General features: G+C 44.4%; 1 long non-coding RNA gene across 1 annotated transcript; it reads left to right on the forward strand.

Moving 5' to 3' along the window:
• The first annotated feature begins 1806 nt into the window (after positions 1-1806).
• LOC123373667 lies at positions 1807-18689 on the forward strand. Its single transcript, XR_006580808.1, has 3 exons — positions 1807-1903; positions 4868-5017; positions 18546-18689. It is a non-coding gene; the product is annotated as an uncharacterized LOC123373667 (long non-coding RNA).
• Positions 18690-19668: the final 979 nt, after the last annotated feature.

Here is a 19668-nt window from a genome sequence, read left to right on the forward strand (position 1 = left end):
GGAATGAGTTGTGCTGTAAGCTTTGGATTCACCTCTGGGTCTTGTCACTTGGTTAAACTGCTGACAGGCTAACTGAGGCCGCCTCACCCTCCCTGGACACCTGAGCCATCTCTCTTGGTTCCCAGATGAGAATGAAGGAGACAGGGAAGGAGATTGGCAGGCAAGAGTGCCCATGTGTAAGGCCAAACGTACAGGCCAATACAGTTGAGTCATGCGGGACTGGCTGGGTCAATCACCACGCTGGGATGGAAGGCGTAAACAGCTCATTGTGAGTTGATGACTACATGGTGCTTTGGATGAGTTTTTGCATATAGATAACTCACTTCTTGGCTCTCCACGGCAGGAAAATGACTGATGCTTTGTATATATTGGCTAGGTAACAGGCTACCCATATTCTTTCAGCCCCAGTGTGTCTCAGAGATAATGTCCAACAGGAGATCCCATTAGAAGCTTAACTGGCTAACCAGAAACAATAATTAGAGCCTGAGAATGGTATGTCTGAAATGGCTAAAACAGAAAAATCTACTTGTGGTTTCATTCAAAGACTTTATTGGAAATAAGGAAAGAGTTCCTGGGTCCTTTATTATTAAGGAGTAGTCCTCTTGTGTCCAGGCATTTGATGCATGATGGCAACTCCCAATGCCCTTATATTGACTTGGTCATAGGAGTCCTGAGATTCTTGGTTTTCTTTCTTCTTCTGCTACCAAACAACAGATCTATCCTAACAGCAGCCTGCATTAGTGCTAATTCTCTGTTGAACCATTCTGATAGCAAATGAGGAGTTTAATATAATCCCATCAGCCCCTCTCTTAGGAGAGAACTTGGACCTCCACATTTTGCCTTCATAGATATGGCTGCAAGCTCAACTTTTGTGTTATATAGTTGGTAGTCTGGGCTGTCTAAGTGGCCCCAGGCAGAAAGTCAAAGACAGCTTTTAAGGCTGGATAAAGTATTTCACCCACTGTATAATCCCACAGTAGCCTGGAGGTTTCGAGTTGTTTTGTACTGTTTTTGATGTAGAGCTTATATGAGGCTTTATAAAGAGACATTGCTTTCTCAGCTAACACTGCAATAGCTTATGAGCTGTTCTATAGAGTACCCCTCTAGCTTTGGCTCTTTGCAAACAAACCAGTCCTCCTCGATGCCCTTTTAAATGTTTGGGATGTGTACAATCACAAATACAGACATGCTTGTGTAGTGACACGCAGGCCTAGGTACATGCATTCACACCCACACATACATTTGAACGCAGATGCAAATCACATGAATACAGACACACACACTCATGTGCAGATGCAAAACAAATGGACATAGACAAAGAAAAAATCATGCCCACAGACACACATGTGGAGAGATGTATGTACACACATACATGTGCATAGATATACACACCTCTATGTACTCATACACACACCAGGAGATGCCCTCTAGGCATTGATCTTCAGATTTAATTATTAGACAATTTTGATCCATTTTTTTCACTCTGTCCTTCCAAAAACCTATCCTAGTCCAATGGACTTCAATAAGAATAAAAGACACCTCCCTGTTTTCCTCCTTAAATGTCCCTACTGATAACTTTCAAACATTAACAGGTACGATCAACACTGGCTGTTGTGTTTAGGTACCTACTGCTCCATCTACTTTTCTAGTCAGAGCCAGTAGAGTGACTGTACAATGACCTCAGGGGAGTCCATATTGATCGTCTCTCAACTGATCTGAACGTTCAGGCATGTTCCGTCTGTTTCTAATAGCGTCATTGTTAGTGAATGTTGTGGAATCGGAACATAGCTGATGATGCTGTTGATACGTGATCTGAAAAAGAATCCAGCTGCCGCTCCTGTGACAGTATGGACTCTTCAGGGAAAACAGGCATGAAACCGTAAGGGACCAAGCACAGGAGCAGGTAAATAGCATTAGAAGGGGTCACTTCAACATAAGCCCTTGTCTAAACTCTTGCCCCATGTAGCTCATATCCTGACTAGTGAAAGCGGGGTCTGCAACCAGTTCCTTAGCTATCTGAAAGCAAAGCTATCTCTTCCTCACTTCCTCTCTCTCTCCTGCAAGAGCATGGATTCTCCTCTGTCCATTTATTCTTTAGGTGCCACCTGTGGGAATTTGTCTTGCAGGTCATGGCACCATGTGTTGTTATACCCTTGCGGATCACAAGGGAAGTGGCATGCCATAGGTAGGAGGTAAGCGAGGGCAAAGTTCTCTTCTCTGACCTTTGTTTTGGCTAGAGCTTTCTGGAATCTGAAGGGAGAATTTTGTGGCTGGGAGATCTGGGGACCGGGGAAAAGTATTTTGCAAATAAACTGGCTATGCTGCCGCACTGTGCTGCCAGAGCAGAGCAGAGGAGGCTTGGGGATCCAAGAATCAGGCCTGTAGTTCCAGTTTGGATCCATCTCTCTTTCTAATAGAGGCAGACAGAGAAAGGGATGGTTTGAATTTGGGGGGAAACAAACAAGAAGTCAGGGTTTTGTTCTGTCAAATCCACACCTGAGCTGGTTTGGCTTTAAGTCCCTTTTCATCCGAACCCCCAGCATCAGGGCCATCAGCATCAATAGTTTCAGTTTGGGCCAGTTCCTATACACATGGCAACCCTGGGAGTCACCTTAGGGGAAAGGACGAATGTTCCATCCCCTTTGGGATCCTGTCTCTAGCTGTTGCCAAGGTTGGATGCTTCAGCTGGATCTCTCCTCCAGTTTTGCGCATGGGCAATCACGTAAGGCTGCATTCCTGGAGTGGGGTGGGGGTGGGGATTCCCTTGACCCATGTGCAATGTGCTTATGTCCTGAAGAATGAGGTCTGCTTCACCCTAAAGCAATTATAAAATGATAGATATTTTGCTATTCAAGGAGTGTGATTTCAACACTTGAGAGGTTAATGCACCAGGGAGGCGGCTGGTGCTTTCATGCTGCTGTGCTGTATCAAACAGCAGTTTCCAGGAAGATGAATATCCGTAACTGAGTAGCACAGCAGAGCCCAAAGCCTGTTCAAAAGAATTCTTTTTGATGATCTGGTTTTATTACTTTCAATGAACTGGAGTCTCCAAGGTGCTGGTGAATACGGGATGCTGTAAAGCAGTGCCTTGTACACACGTTTCAAGCTGCGTCTGCTGATGCTAAAGGGGATGAAAGAGAAACTGCTTAGCAATGACCCTAGGGTCTAAACCCAGCTCGAGTGTTCCACAAGGCATTTGCTGAAACAAAAAGATCTGAACCATTTGCTCTGGGACATGGTGGTGGAGACAAAGATTATGCATTTGCTTTCCCTACTGGGAAAAATAATCTGTTTCCTAGATATAGCACAATGCTGGTGTTATATGCTTCAGAAACATGCATTCCAATAAATAAAGAAATAAAAAAAAAGTCAAATCAGAAACAGGCTATTGTGAATTTGGAGCTGTATTTCCATCCAGAGGTTCCTGGTGATTTTATAATAAATCATGACAGAGGCTAAACTGGCCAGAATCCCTCAGCAGAAATATAGTCCTTTAATTCACAATTGCCTTTTATATCATCTGTACTTAATACAGGGATTAAAGTATAAAACTCATCACAAGCTATTGTGAAGGGTTTGACTCACTGTTAGCGCATCCTTGTGGCCAAGCATAGGATAGCCTGGCGGGTACCTCCTGCCCATGGTTGCTCTGGGCCTGCAGTGGTCTGCATCTTCCTCTGACTTGGCCCTCTGGCCAGGTCACTTCAAAGTCTCTCCCCTTCCGGTGTAGTCAGCCAAACAAAAACAAGGGGAATGACCCCAAATAAACTGAAATCACCAGTAATTGTGGGGAATGGCCTCCTCTTGAGGTCAGTCAGCGTCTGGCACTCCCTTTCCTTTGGCTGGGGAGCTCCTGCCTTCAGCCAACCCTCTCTTCAGGAGCTGAGTGCTGAAATCTACTCGCCAGTCCTCTCTGGTCTAGCATCAACCGAGCTGGGGTCTCCCTCTTAAGCTCCTCCCTCCAATCCTGACATTTCTTACAGGTGCGACAGGGCAGAACCTTATGAGTCCATATGAGCTCTTCAACCCATGTCGTCCGGTGTGGGATTTGTATACCTCATCACACCATTCATAATTGGAGTCTCCCCACTGACCTGTGCAGTGACTCAGTATTATTGTCTTCATTGTACAGCTGGGAGACTGGGGACACAGAGGGATGAAATGACTTGTCTTAGGTCATGCAGCAAGTCACTTGCAGAGCTGGAAATAGATTCCAGGTCTTCTGTCTCTCAGGGCTGTGTCTTAACCACAAGACCCCCCACCCCCGCTTCCTTCACAGTGACCCACAGTACTGAAGAGTCTGTTGAGAGAGATTTTTTATTTGCAGACTCAAGGGTCAAACTAGTTCACATCAGCTTCCAAACTCATGCATCACTGAACTGAACCTATGACCCTTTTGAAGTCCTCCCATCCTGAACTGATCTAGGCTCCAATCACTCCTTTCTAAGCTCTGGATGCACCATTATAATAATATTACCCTGCATATTGCTGCTCAGTGCTTTCAATTTGGAATTCAAATCATGTGTATGCTTTATAAAAGGCTCTCTACTGTGAACCTCAGAAATACATATGCACTCTCCAACTGTGTGGGTTTTCTTTTTCCTGCCTGGTGCACAAATTACTCATTGTAACTTGATAAATGAACGGAACTGTGTAACCCTCTTTATAGTTTACAGTTTTTATAGTGCTTTGCCGCCATATGTTATAAATTCATGAAGCAGTTGTAGTGTATAACAGGTTTGTTTGTTTGTTTGTTTGTAAATTTTAGTTATATAAATTTTAGTTATAGTTCTTGCCGCTGTACGTGTGTGTAAATATATATTTCTCTCTCTGTCTGTCTTCTGTCTGTGTGTCTCTCTGTGTCTAGATGTGGCCACATTCAAATTATTTCTCAGCAGTTTCCTTGGAATTGCATTGTGTATCATGGCTTAACATAATCGGATGGGAAGCGTTTTCACTTAATATCTGAACAAGTAACACTGCAAAGACAAGAGGATTTTAATCATCAATAACCACGGTAGATACAAATTAAGTATCTGAGCTCTTGGAAGCTCATTCATAATAGATATCCCACAACATCTGTAACAGAGAAATGCATGGCGTCACTGCCAGTGGAGAACAAGATACATTATTAAAGGGCCATAGTTACAGCAAGCAAGATGAGACAAACTGCATTATAATAATAATGAATAATACCTAGTTCTTATATAGCTTAGATTACCTAATATAGCTCTTAAGCAAAGAGATGTTAGGACAGGCAGCCCAGTCTATGAGGTTGTAATCCACTTGAGAGAGGAGAAAGGAGGAAACCAGGGAGGAATATTCACAGCAAGGAGTTCACCTCTGAATAGGATGGATCATAGGTAAGGCTGCGTGTTTTTCATGGAGGTCTTGGATTCTGAGACTTTCCAGAATCTCCGTGGCTTCTGCAGTGCCTGGTGCGGCTGGCCCGGGGGCCGCCTGAGCAACTCAGGCAGCCCCTGGGCCAGCCACACCGATTGCTGCTGGCGCAGTCTCGGGCCACCACGCCCCCCAACCACAGCAGCAGCAGGAGTTTGGGTGTGGGAGGGGGCCCAGGGCAGGGGACGGAATGTGGGAGGGGGTGAGGGCTCTGGGTGGTGCTTACCTCGGGGGGCTCCCCGGAAGCGGTGACATCCCCCTCCCTCAGCTCCTACCAGATGGTGCGGCATGCTGCCTCTGCCCGCAGGCACTGCCCCTGCAGCTCCCATTGGCCATGGCTCCTGGCCAATGGGAGTGCGGAGCCGGTGCTCAGGGCGGAGGCAGCACGCGGAGCCAGATAGGGAGCCTGCCAGCCCCGGCAACCCTGGGCCATGCGCCACTGCTCACCCCCCCAGCACCAGCGGGGATCCTGGGCTACGTGCCACTTCCAGCCTGCCCACCCAAGCACCAGTGGGGGTCCCTGGCTGCTCCCCCCACAGCACCCATGGTACCCTAGGCTGCTCCCCCCACGAGCACCCCTGGCACCCTTGTGCTGCCCTGAGCACCTGCGGCACCCCCCAGGTTGCCCCCCCAGTACTTGCAGCACTCCTGGGTTGCCCCCCACAAGTTTTAGTCAGCGGTATATAGTACAAATCATGGATAGGTCACGGGCTGTGAATTTTTGTTTACTGCCCATGACCTGTCCGTGACTTTTACTAAAAATACCCATGACTAAAACGTAGCCTTAATCATAGGAGCTGCCATGTGGGAACAGACCAGTGTACAATACCCTGCCTCTGGCCACACCAGATCATACCACTGGTCCATCTTGTCTGGTAGTAACTTACAATATGCCTGATGATCCTGGGAAAGGAGAATAGGCCACCTACTGGTTTCACTTAGCCAATTGTCTAAAGTTTTAGATGAGGAGGGGTTCTCCGATTGGCGTAGGTAATCTACATCCCCAAGAGGCAGTAGCTAGGTTAATGGAAGAATTCTTCTGTCGACTTAGCACTGTTTACACAAGGACTCAGCTTGGCTTATCTACATTGCTCAGAGGTGTGGATCTTTCACACGCCTTAGTGACCGTTGTGGAGCTGATCTAGTTTTCTAGTGAAGACCAGCCCTTAGCATAGGTCCCTATGCTATGTTTGTGCATCTATATATTAGAGAAAGGCTAAACCAAAACTCTGGAAGAAACACCCCTAAACTTTGGTGAGTGGGAGTTTGGAATCTTAACCTGGATCTGGATTAAAATCTCACAGCTGCCCCGATTTCTGTGCTAAGCTGAACAAAGCTTCCAGGTCTGATCACCTTCACACTTTAGCAGAGGGATATGAAATCCAGTTCTCCATTTTGCATTGGAAATGCTGAGTGCTCAGCACTTTTGAAAATCAGGCCACTTATTTAAATGCCTATAAAGGACTTAGGTGTAGAGCTGTGTGAAGAGTGGATTATTTTGTTCACTGGCAATGCTGAAAAAAAGTGTTTTGGGTCAAACTGAAAATGATTTTTATTTTTTTTTATTTTTGGTGATTTGAGAAGTAAAAACAAAATTCAACATGAACAATTTGGCACAACTGACATGAATTGGCACTATGTTTTGGTGGTGCTGAATCTGCATTTTGCACCCCGAAAAAACATTTTGGACAAAAAATATCACCCAGCTCTACTTAGGAGACTTATGTTAGGCTCCTGCTTTTGAAAATTTTTCGCACATGTAAATCTGATTATTTGCATACGCAAGTGATTGCATGCAGAAAACTGCAAACGTACCAGCCACATATTACAAGCCATAACATAAAATTTTGGGTCAATATTGCTTTGTTCACAATAAACACTTGTGAATGCTATTACAGTGGATAACAACTGCTCTCAGTTTATGACAAATCAACAACTCTGGAGGTGGATGCACAGACATGAGTGCAGTGCAATAGGCCTGGAGCCAAGAGACGGATATCAATTCTTGGGACGTCATAAAATGAAACATGCAAGGGTGCTATAGTCATCTGACTTAAGCACCCCTCAGTCACTTCCTGCAAATACTTTGAAAATCTTCTAAGGCGAAAAAAAATTGCAGCTTATAAAGTTATCACAACATCTCATCAGCTCACATTTTGATCCTATCCGAAATAACAGCAAATGACTCATCTACTGAGTAAAGGATTTCATGCTCCCGGTTGCATTTCCCCATTGATGTCACACACTGAATGGTGATACAGCACCTGGTTGCACTTGATCAAGCAGAAATTGATGCACTCAAGAACCATGCTATTGTGATTGTCGGGGATGGGGGTGGGGAGGAGAGAGAGGGAACGACACCTACCAAATTAAAAGAGAAAAAAATAAGTCAGCTGCCTCATTCCTTTCTTTATGAAGTGAGTAAGAAAGATTAAATAATTTAGTGAGTCATTGCCAAGCCAATGAAGCTTTCACAGGAGCAGCCCAAAGAGATCCTTGAAATAACAACAGACTCCTCCTGCCTAATGGGTCTTGAAAGAATTTGTGCTGTCATGAAATTTGGCCTTGAAAACAGATCTGAGTCTTCCACTGTGTGGGTGTTGATGGCCCAGCCTCATCTTTCATTACTAATACAGTGCAGTCCCTTTCCAATGTTATAGATCTCATAGCTGCTTCCTACTCAGTGTGCCCTCTGCTGGTGATGGCAGAAGCAACTTGGTTGTTCTTTGGCCAGGGAGTTGGGCCATTGGTTTTGGTATGTTGGCAAACAGTACTGTGGAAGTCAGACAGTTCTGAATGTTTTCCAAGTACTGCTGAGGAATTCTGCTAGCCAGAGTCATTTTGTGCAGGAATTGGTCTTGCTTTCTTTCAGATCTCATGGGATTATTTTGTTTCCCTGGCAGGGCGGGGACTGCCCCTATGTGCATTTGTGCTCTGAGCAAGGAGGAATTTAGCAACCATGGCTCCCCACCCACTTACCCCAACAACAATTTTGGTTCTTTGTCTGTCTAATCCTTCAAAAGAGAGCTCCTTGTTTCTACTCAGGAATGGACACTCACATTCCTTTGTTCCCACAGGTGCTTCCAGATCTTTTCCATCAGCTAGAGCAGTGTCTCAAGGAGGAGCCATGGAAGCCAGTACAAACTAGGAATGGGTCTGACCTGCAAGATTCACCATGGGCATTCCCCAACAGGCCAGTCTTCAATTGCTCTTCTCTGGGTGACCTGCAAGATTCTGAGGCTAGATGAGACCACTTTTATAATCAGACCTTACCTCCTGCATAGGATAGGCCATAGAATTTAATCCAGTAATTCCTGCAGTGAAGGGAATTCTTCTTCCCTGCTGTGGACGTGAACAGTTTTGATTTAGATACTTCAAGTTACAATGAGTTTACTACTTTCCTCAGTTAGCTGTTCCAGTGGACAATTACCCTCACTATTAAGGATTTGCACCCTTATATCCAGTTTGAATGTTTTTAACTGTAGCTTCCAGCCGTTATGTCTCCTTATGCCTTTGTCTACTAGATTAAAGGGACCCTTGATCTCAGATAGCTTCCCCTTGCCCAGATACCCATTGACTGTTTTGAAGTTGCCTTGGATCTAGAACTGTTTTCTAACCCTCTGAAGTTCACCGCGTGAGGTGTAGTTGGGTGTTCAGAGTGTGTTAGCTCATTATAGGGATCAACTTCAAAGTTCAAATCTGGATCTGCCATTGGATTCTTAAACTCTGCCCCCATCTCTAAAGTCTCTACCCAGAGAATAGCAATTGAAGACTGGCCTGTTGGGGAATGCCCATGGTGATCCCATGGCTAGTCCAGTGAGGTCTCCTTAGATGTGACATGCCATATGGATGCTGGCTTTCTCTGACGGCCTCTGCTACTGTGTGTATAGTTAACAACAAATGTACTCCACTACCACAAAATGGAATATGCTCAGGACAGCGGGTGTTAGAGGCAACGTGGATTTCTCTTCCATTGGGAAGCGGCTTTTTGGTTGTTCATCACTGCTACACTTCCCATAGGACTTCAGCATTACTTCTCTGCTGAGTACTACAGTCCTTGGAGTGCCGAGCCTGCTCGGACAATTTGGAACTAAAAAGTTCCACTCTTGCAATGTATATTTTGCACAGTTACTTACACACTGCTCTCAGTACGCTCGACCTAACCTTAGCCCTCATCTCCAAGCTTCTGGACAGAGAGTCCAGCTCTCAGTGTGGTGTTTTTCTATGATGGTCTATAGCAGTGATGAGCACCATGAACCTCATTCAATACACGGGCAGTCCTGCCTATTACAATTTAACTGAATTAATAGCAATATAAGGTGGGATTAAATCTCAGGTCTTCAGGTGATTGTTCGGCCTGTTCAGATAAATAAACCACTGTGCTGGCACAGGGTCAAGTCTGTAGGTTACCCACCATTGTTTTGGCTGCTTTAATGTCATTTGCCTTGCCCTTTGGCTGAGCTATAATCTCTCATAGGGTTCAATCATCCAAACAGCTGAGCTCGCACAGTGAGGTGCTCAGTGCCTAACTCCCCCTGAAGTCTGCTGCATTGAGAGAACTCAGCTCCATGCAGGATCAATCCCTTAATCCATCCCTTTGCATGCATGTCCAACTCCCCAATTTGGAACCTGGGAATTTCCCAATTGCTACATTGCAAGAGCTTAAGTGAATCACATTTATGTTGCTTATCAGATCCCCAAAGCCCAAAATATCAGAGTTACCAGGTGCTGAATATATACTTCTATCTGCGCCAGAGTCTGTGTCTGTGTTCATTGATGTTATCTAGGACAGTAGTTACTGTACAGTAAAAAAGTCGTATGAAGAGCGTTCTCTCAGCCATGGCATTTTAGAATCTGAACACCACTATCAGATAAAGCAGGACTGATGTGCAGTAGTGCATGCAAACTAAACACCAAAGCCACATTACAGGCATCCATGTAAAGCACACTCAGACATACGAAGTAACATGTCCCCGGGTTTGTGTATTTCATCCCCCCACTGACCACAGCTGAGAGGAGGATGATTTGCATGGATTTCTGGATCTGATTTTACAGTGAAACGTTGCATCATTTTAGCACAGTCTCTTCCCTGCCCCCCCTGGCTCTGAACAAAAACATGTGGTGGCCCTTAAAATATTCCACAGCTTATGAAATACACACATGCCGGTTATATTCCCGCCCCCAGCGACTCAACTGAAAACATAGAATGAGTTGGGTTGTTTTAAATGACTCCCCCAAGTCTGAGAGGTCTATATAGTTAACGATAAGAGTCGGCGTGTCTAAAAAGAACAAATTGGGAGTTAGATGTCAGGAAATCCCAGCTCCTCATCAGGGCTCTACTAGTGATTCAATGTATGTCTATGGACAAATCCTGTCTTACAGCCTGTTGTTCAAACTACTAGAAATCGATGGATTCCCAGCATTAACCAGAAGCAACCAATTGAAATTAGTACACTGTGAGGCCTGGTCTACACTAAGGGCGGGGGTCAAACTAGGGTACACAAGTTCAGCTACGCGAATAGCGTAGCTGAACTCGAAGTACCCTAGTTCGACTTACTTACCCGTCCAGACGCGGCGGGGTCGAACTCCGCGGCTCCAAGGTTGACTCCGCCACCGCCGTTCACGGTGGTGGAGTTCCGGAGTCGACCGGAGCGCGCGGGGAGTTTGAACTATTGCGTCTTGATTAGACGCGATAGTTCGAACTCGGAGAAGTCGAACTCACCGCGTCGACCCGCGCGGTGAGTATGGACCTGCCCTGAGTCTCTATCTAAGGTATATAAGCCCCCACCCCCCACCCCATGACTGTACTAACCAAGTGCCTTATGATCTCTAACATGTTTATCCTCACAGCAGCCATGGGAGTTAGGGGAGTTTATTATCCCCATTGTACGGATGGGGAACTGAGATAAAGAGAGGCCTACGGTCTGAGGCAGAGTAGGGAATTGAGCCCCAGTCTCTCAGGCTAGTGCCCCAGCCACTGGACTGTCCTTCCTCATGGTGGGACTAAATGATGGGTTCTATTTGCTCCTCTTGCATGATATTGACGTCTATTATGGCCAACGCTTTCACAGTGCTCCTTTTGCTAACTATGTGGGGTATGGCTGCTTTAACAGAGTGACACGTATCCAGTGCCAGATGTTCCATTGCTGAGCATCTTTTACTGGCAGAAGCAGGATGGGACTGCAGTGGTAGTGCTGTGGCTCCATGTTCTGAGACTGCAGTCCTGGATGAGCCTGAGCCGCGAGAATGGCCTTGCTGTTTCTGGACACCAGGGGTTAGGCACATTAATATTCAATGCTATCTATTTCCACTGCAGAAGGTTTGCTTCAGATTTACTGCATTCCCATTGGGTAACCCTCATTTTACCATAGGTTGTTATATTAGCTGATCTGCACTAGGGGTGTCACAGTGTTTTATATAAGGTTCCCACACTGGTACCCTAAACAGTATATTTGAAAAGATCTGCTCAGAGCTGAGCACATACAAATCATTTATGTGATGAATTTAGCCTCTTTTTTCTGCTGGGGGATTAGCTGGCAGAAGATATTGCATGTTCTTCCAGTTCATTTGTTATCTGAGTTTGTTCAAGGAAGCTCTTTTCTAATTTTTTACTCCAGGGATTAATTGCGAATATTTGAAATTCAAGTTGTTTAGTTGTGATTGGTTGGGTAAATAACATGGTATTGTTTCTGTTATCTGGTTGGACAAGTAAAAAGCACTTCTGGTGTGAATACTTGAGCATGCAAATTTACATAAGAACATAAGAACGGCCATACTGGGTCAGACCAAAGGTCCATCCAGCCCCGTATCCTGTCTACTGACAGTGGCCAATGCCAGGTGTCCCAGAGGGAGGTAATGATGAAGTGATCTCTCTCCTGCCATCCATCTCCACCCTCTGACAAACGGAGGCTAGGGACACCATTCCTTACCCATCTTGGCTAATAGCCATTAATGGACTTAACCTCCATGAATTTATCTAGTTCTCTTTATATAGTTCTCTCTAGTTATAGTCCTTGGCTTCACAACCTCTTTAGGCAAGGAGTTCCACAGGTTGACTGTGCAATGTGTGAAGAAGAACTTCCTTTTATTTGTTTTAAACCTGCTCCTCATTAATTTCATTTGGTGGCTCCTGGTTCTTATATTATGGGAACAAATAAATAACTTTTCCTTATTCACTTTCTCCCACACCACTCATGATTTTATATACCTCTATCATATCCTCCCTTAGTCTCCTCTTTTCCAAGCTGAAAAGTCCTAGTCTCTTTAATTTCTCCTCATATGGGACCAGTTTCAACCCCCTAATCATTTTAGTTGCCCTTCTCTGAACTTTTTCTGATGCCAGTATATCTTTTTTGAGGAGGCCACATCTGTACGCAGTACTCAAGATGTGGGCATACCATGGATTTATATAAGGGCAATAAGATATTCTTCATCTTATTCTCTATCCTTTTCTGAATGATTCCTAACATCCTGTTTGCTTTTTTGACTGCCTCTGCACACTGCGTGGATGTCTTCAGAGAACGATGACTCCAAGATCTCTTTCCTGATTAGTTGTAGCTAAATTAGCCTCCATCATATTGTATTTATAGTTGGGGTTATTTTTTCCAATGTGCATTACTTTACATTTATCCACATTAAATTTCATTTGCCATTTTGTTGCCCAATCACTTAGTTTTGTGAGATCTTTTTGAAGTTCTTCACAGTCTGCTTTGGTCTTAACTATTTTGAGCAGTTTAGTATCATCTGCAAACTTTGCCACCTCACTGCTTACCCCTTTCTCCAGATCATTTATGAATACGTCGAATAGGATTGGTCCTAGGACTGACCTTTGGGGAACACCACTAGTTACCTGTCTCTGAAAATTCAGAAAATTTACCATTTATTCCTCCCCTTTGTTCCTTGTCTTTTAACCAGTTCTCAATCCACGAAAAGATCTTCCCTCTTATCCCATGACAACTTAATTTACGTAAGAGCCTTTGGTGAGGGACCTTGTCAACGGCTTTCTGGAAATCTAAGTACACTATGTCCACTGGATCCCCGTTGTCCACGTGTTTGTTGACCCCTTCAGAGAACTCTAATAGATTAGTAAGACATGATTTCCCTTTACAGAAACCATGTTGAATTTTGCCCAACAAGTTATGTTTTTCTATGTGTCTGACAATTTTATTCTTGACTATTGTTTCACCTAATTTGCCTGGTACTGACATAATGACCAGTCTGTAATTGGTGGGATCACCTCTAGAGCCCTTTTTAAATATTGGTGTTACATTAGCTATCTTCCAGTTATTAGGTGCAGAAGCTGATTTAAAAGACAGGTTACAAACCATAGTTAATAGTTCCACAATATCACATTTAAGTTCTTTCAGAACTCTTGGGTGAATGCCATCTGGTCCTGGTGACTTGTTACTGTTAAGTTTATAAATTAATTCCAAAACCTCCTCTAGTGACACTTCAATCTGTAACAATTCCTCAGATTCGTCACCTACAAAGGATGGCTCAGGTTTGGGAATCTCCCTAACATCCTCAGTCGTGAAGACTGAAGCAAAGAATTCATTTAGTTTCTCTGCAATTACTTTATCGTCATTAAGTGCTCCTTTTGTATCTCGATCATCCAGGGGCCCCCAGTGGTTGTTTAGCAGGCTTCCTGCTTCTGATGTATTTAAAAAAACATTTTGTTATTACCTTGTGAGTTTTTGGCTAGCTGTTCTTCAAACTCCTTTTTGGCTTTTCTTATTACATTTTTACACTTAATATGGCAGTGTTTATGCTCTGTTCTATTTACCTCACTAGGATTTGACTTCCACTTTTTAAAAGATGCCTTTTTTATCTCTCACTGCTTCTTTCACAAGGTTGTTAAGCCATGGTGGCTCTTTTTTAGTTGTTTTACTGTGTTTTTTAAATTTGAGGTATACATTGAAGTTGGGCCTCTATTATGGTGTCTTTGAAAAGTGTCCATGCAGCTTTCAGGGATTTCACTCTAGTCACTGTACCTTTTAATTTCTATTTAACTAACCTCCTCATTTTTGCATAGTTCCCCTTTCTGAAATTAAATGCCACAGTGTTGGGCTGTTGAGGTGTTCTTCCCACCACAGGAATGTTAAATGTTATTATATTATGGTCACTATTTCCAAGCAGTCCTGTTATAGTTACCTCTTGGACCAGATCCTGCGCTCTACTCAGGACTAAATCGAGAATTGCCTCTCCCCTTGTGGGTTCCTGTACCAGCTGCTCCAAGAAGCAGTCATTTAAAGTATCAAGAAATTTTGTCTCTGCATTTTGTCTTGAGGTGACATGTACCCAGTCAATATGGGGATAATTGAAATCCTCCACTATTACTGAGTTCTTTATTTTGATAGCCTCTCTAATCTCCCTTAGCATTTCATTATCACTGTCACTGTCCTGGTCAGATGGTCGATAATAGATCCCTATTGTTATATTCTTATTAGAGCATGGAATTACTATCCATAGAGATTCTATGGAACATGTGGATTCATTTAAGATTTTTACTTCATTTGATTCTACATTTTCCTTTACATATAGTGCCAATTTCTTCCCCCACCACCCCCGTTCTGTTCTTCCAATATATTTTGTACCCCGGAATGATTGTGTCCCATTGATTGTCCCCACTCCACCAGGTTTTTGTGATGCCTATTATATCAATATCCTCCTTTAACACAAGGCTCTAGTTCACCCATCTTATTATTTAGACTTCTAGCATTTGTGTACAAACACTTTAAAAACTTGTCACTGTTTATTTGTCTGCCCTTTTCTGATGTGTCAGATTCTTTTTTATGTGAATGTTTCTCGTCTGGTCTGGCCCATACTTTTTCCTCTTCCATCCTCTCCTCCTGACTAAAACCTAAAGAATCTCTATCTATAGGCTCTCCTCTAAGAGAAGTCTCTGTCCGATCCACGTGCTCCTCTGCAGCAATTGGCTTTCCCCCATCTCTTAGTTTAAAAACTGCTCTGCAACCTTTTTAATGTTGCAATTTGATTTCTGTCAACCTCATACTCATCCACTCTCTGTAGATGTTTATCAGCAAAATCTTGCTCAAAACTCAGGTGCCTGTAGAAAGTAAATGCAAAAGGGGCATTAACACATCCCAAACAAATTCATTTAAATGAGTATTTGTCCAAATTTTATTCTGAGCCCATCACTCAACTATCTGAAGCACCTCATTGGTTCAGCTCTAGGGTTAGTAGTGATGGTGAACTAAATGCAGACAGAGATGTTGTCGTTGTGTATATACTGGCCAAACTGTACCAACAAGAAGTGCCTGGAGAGTTATTCTGTACCATGCCCAAGACTAGAAAAATGATGTGAAACTCTAACTCTGGTTTATGAAGCCTCTTATGGCACCCCACTGCTAGATTCAACAAATCATTTTGCATATATTTACTGTCTTTCTAGCCCATAAAAGCTGGCTTTCCTTTATTAACTACAGTTTACTGCTGCTGTCAGCAGAAGCTGATAATAATGGCAGTGAAGCTGTACTCATTCTGAAGACCCAAGTACATTTCCAGATGTTGGTCATGTGACCAGTCCTTGTCAAACAGTAATTGTATGTACAGTGATTGTGAAATTGGAGACAATAAATAACCCCCTCCAGATGTTTCTGCTATCACATGTGCTATTGTGGCAATGCAAAAGTCCTTCCTGCAGCCCTTGCCTGTCATTTCCTATTGCTGTAATTTAGATAGCTAATATAAAGCTTTGTCTCTGAGTGGCCTCCAAACTTAGAAAGTGCTGAGCACCCTTAACCCAGAGGGAAGTGAACAGCGGAGAGCAGGATCAGCCATCTATGAATATGTGGAGTAGTGGGAAGGCAGTAGAAAGGGGACATTTTTAGGATTGATCCAACAGTTTGCTGCCTCTTGGTGGCAACCTGAACTCAGAGAGAAACAACTGGTCCTAATACTGAGGGGTTGTGAAAAAGGGCTGAACCATTACTGCAAACGTTTGTGTTCAGACTTTCTGAGCCCAGAAGCTTATCTGGGAGAATTAGCACTTGTGACCTTGGGTCTGTCTGAAGATTTCTGTGAATGGTTCTTCGCCCTACACCCTGTTAATTAGAAGTAGAGCTGGGCAAATTTTTTTTTTGGCAAGTAGGTTATTTGTTGAAAAAATGCAGCGATGGTCCATCCAAAACTATTTGTGCCTTCATGCTGAGTTCGCCAAATAGTGTTGACAAAGCCAAAATTTTTTTTTTCAGTTTTTAGATTTGCTGAAAATCTCGGTGGGGGGAGGAAGGGGAGGATTTCAGTTTGACCAGAAACAAAGAGTTTTATTCAATGTTTCAGAACAGCCAGAGAACCGGAAAAGCCATTGTTCAGCCAGCTGTAGTTGGAAGGGGAAATTCAGGATGGACGTCACTAAAGATCATTGCTAGAGGGTGGGACAGAGCCTTATAAGGAGGCACGTTGGAGGAAGCATGAACTCTGCCATTGCACTTTTCTATTCTGGCTCATACGTGAGGCCTTCTTCCACACAAGGGAAGCGATTGAATCTGCATTGCCTTCCCCACGTGAATATTTTTAAGTAAGTTCAGTACCCTGGAATTTATCAATCATGTCAGATGATGGCTTTGCCTATGGAAATAAACATACAGTTATTGCCAATTGCTCTAAAAATCCACGCTTAGCATGTTTTCCCCTTCAGATGCTATTTTTCACTCTTTTTTGCCAACAGGATATGTTCAGTGCCACTCAAAGGTATCGTGATGCCAAGAGAAGAAAGAGGGTGGGAGGGATTCTCCCCTTCACTAGGGCCACTGTATGCTGCTGCCTCAAACACGGGCTGACTGGTGCTGGTGTGGGTTGTGAAGGAGGCTTAAAGGGACAGGCTGGGGGTGGGTCTGCTGTGCATGCTCCAGTGGCCATTCTGGCTGGCTATGGGTTACAGAGCTGCTGTAGTATAGACCAACTGCCTGAATTATGCTAGCTGCCATTGTGAACCTGACTGATCCAGAATCTGGAGGGTGCATAGATGGCTTAAAGCCATCCCCTGGGCTGGGCCAGGGTGAGTTGCACTTCTTGGAGGCACAGCACAGAGTCCCAGCCAGTTGAGTAAATCTTACAGCATAGTTGATTAGTTTAATGATAATCTCTGTGCCTATGGTACCTTCCAGCCAAAATTCTCAGAACTCTTTACAAGCATGGAATTAATCTCAAACCAATCCTGTGAGGTAGGTGAGAATGTATCCATTTTAGAGATGGGGAAATTGAGACAGATAGGGATTGAGGGCCTAATTTTGATTAATTTGCATGCACAATTATGAACACAAATATCCAGGTGCACAGTGAGGCTAGTTTGCACTCACATACCCAACTGATACACTCACATGGCTAGTGGTGCACTCAAGCACAGTAACTGCGCAAACTATTTACACAATTGTATGAACATTTTTTGGCCATCTAATTGCATGTCTGCAGTTATGAAAAATTAGGCCCTAATAGGCTCCCGGAAGGCTTCATAGCAAGTCATCAGCAGAGCTGGGAATAGAACCTGTGCCTGGGCGTTCACCCCCTGCTCTGAACCATGTCACCTTCCCTTGCCTGAACTATCACTATAAGAAGACAAGGAAAGTGCCATTTTTCTAAAGATGCTCACACCCGCTGTGTTGGAGCAGGAGTCTTGCCCTGCCTTGAGCTTTTTCGCGTGGCTGGCAGGCACGATCCAAATTGGAGAAGGGAAAAGTCCTGAGTATTGCATAGGAAAATCAAAGCAAATCTTTCCAATGTACCCACTGTACCATGCACATAGCCACCGTGGTGATGAGTTCTGACAGCATCAGCTTATTAAAGTTCATTCCTGACAAACAATATAGATATAGGTAATGGGGGAAAAAAATCACATACTGTTAGCTATGACAAGGTAACCTTTATCAGGGCATGGTGCTATTAATTGCTGTAAAATTCCAGCTTGAAATAGGTCCATTTGGCTTTGCATACACTATCCCCCTCACTTTTGCTCTGGTTTGACTTTGGCAGTGTAATTAATTTCCCCTCCGCTCCTTCCCTGGAGGCCATTGTCTATGTCAATCTACAAACCATCAAGCAGGGATGTTTTAGGAGACTCATGAACAGCCCTACCTAGCTTTATCCTCTGAAGCCTGTGCCTGTTTCATTTCCCTCTGTGCGCTCAGCCTCCACCAGCCTGGGAAGCAGAATCCTTCACCTGAGTTTGTTTCTGGTTCCACCGCTGAGCACAACAGAGCACAATTTATTTCCATGGAACGTCATTGGTTCAACAGTATCGCAGAGGTTTCATAGCCAATCGCACATGGCATGCACCGGTATGTAGTGCTTGGGTGGAGTTTTTGTGATGTGTCTAGTAGCAACTGGACCAAGACTCATCAGCTCATTTCATAGAAGCCACTAAACCAGGGGTTCTCAACCTTTTTCTTTCTGAAGTCCCCCCCCAAAAGGCTATAAAAACTCCAGGGCCCACCTGTGTCACAACAACTGTTTTTCTGCATATAAAAGCCGGGGATGGCGTTAGGGGGTAGCAAGCAGGGCAATTGCCCGGGGCCCCATGCCACAGGGGCCCCCTGCAAAGCTACATGGCTCAGGCCCCTGGTGATGGGACTGAGGGCCCCAGGCTTCAGCCCCAGGCAGTGGGGCTTTGACTTTCTGCCCTGGGCCCCAGCGAGTCTAATGCTAGCCCTGATTGGCGGCCCCCCCGAAACCAGCTCACGGCCCCTCAGGGGGCCCCGGACTACTGGCTGAGAACCACTGCTCTGAACAACCATCACATTGGAACAATGTTCAAGTCAGGAGCAGCCCAGCCCGGATGGGAACGGGGGACTTAGAAGTAAAGAGCTTTGGCCTGAATTTTCAAATTTAACTAGTGATTCTTGGGGCCCAGTTTGAGACACCTTGATGGGGCCTGCTTCTCCGAAAGGGCTGAGGAGCCGCCCTCTCAAAATCAGACCCCTGTAAGTTGTGTCAAGTTGGGCACTCAAAAATATAGGCTCTCAAAATCACTAGTCTTTGAAAATGTAGTTCTTTGTCTCCAGCTAGGAAACCCTGAGTCTTCCCCATCCACCGCTTTAGTGCATAGAGGCATAGAGGAGATTGAGGCCCCTTCGTGCTAGCTGATGTCTAAGCAGACAGTACAGGACAATCCCTGCCCCGAGAGCTTACACTTCAAATGAACATGATAGACAAAGGAAGTATTATTATCCCAGTGTGAGAAGGTGGGGATCTGAGGCAGAGAGTGATTTAGGGTAACATTTTCAACACCACCCATGTGATTTAGGAGCCTTA

The sequence above is a fragment of the Mauremys mutica genome, chromosome 7 (assembly GCF_020497125.1).
Source record: "Mauremys mutica isolate MM-2020 ecotype Southern chromosome 7, ASM2049712v1, whole genome shotgun sequence".
Lineage (NCBI taxonomy): Eukaryota > Metazoa > Chordata > Testudines > Geoemydidae > Mauremys > Mauremys mutica.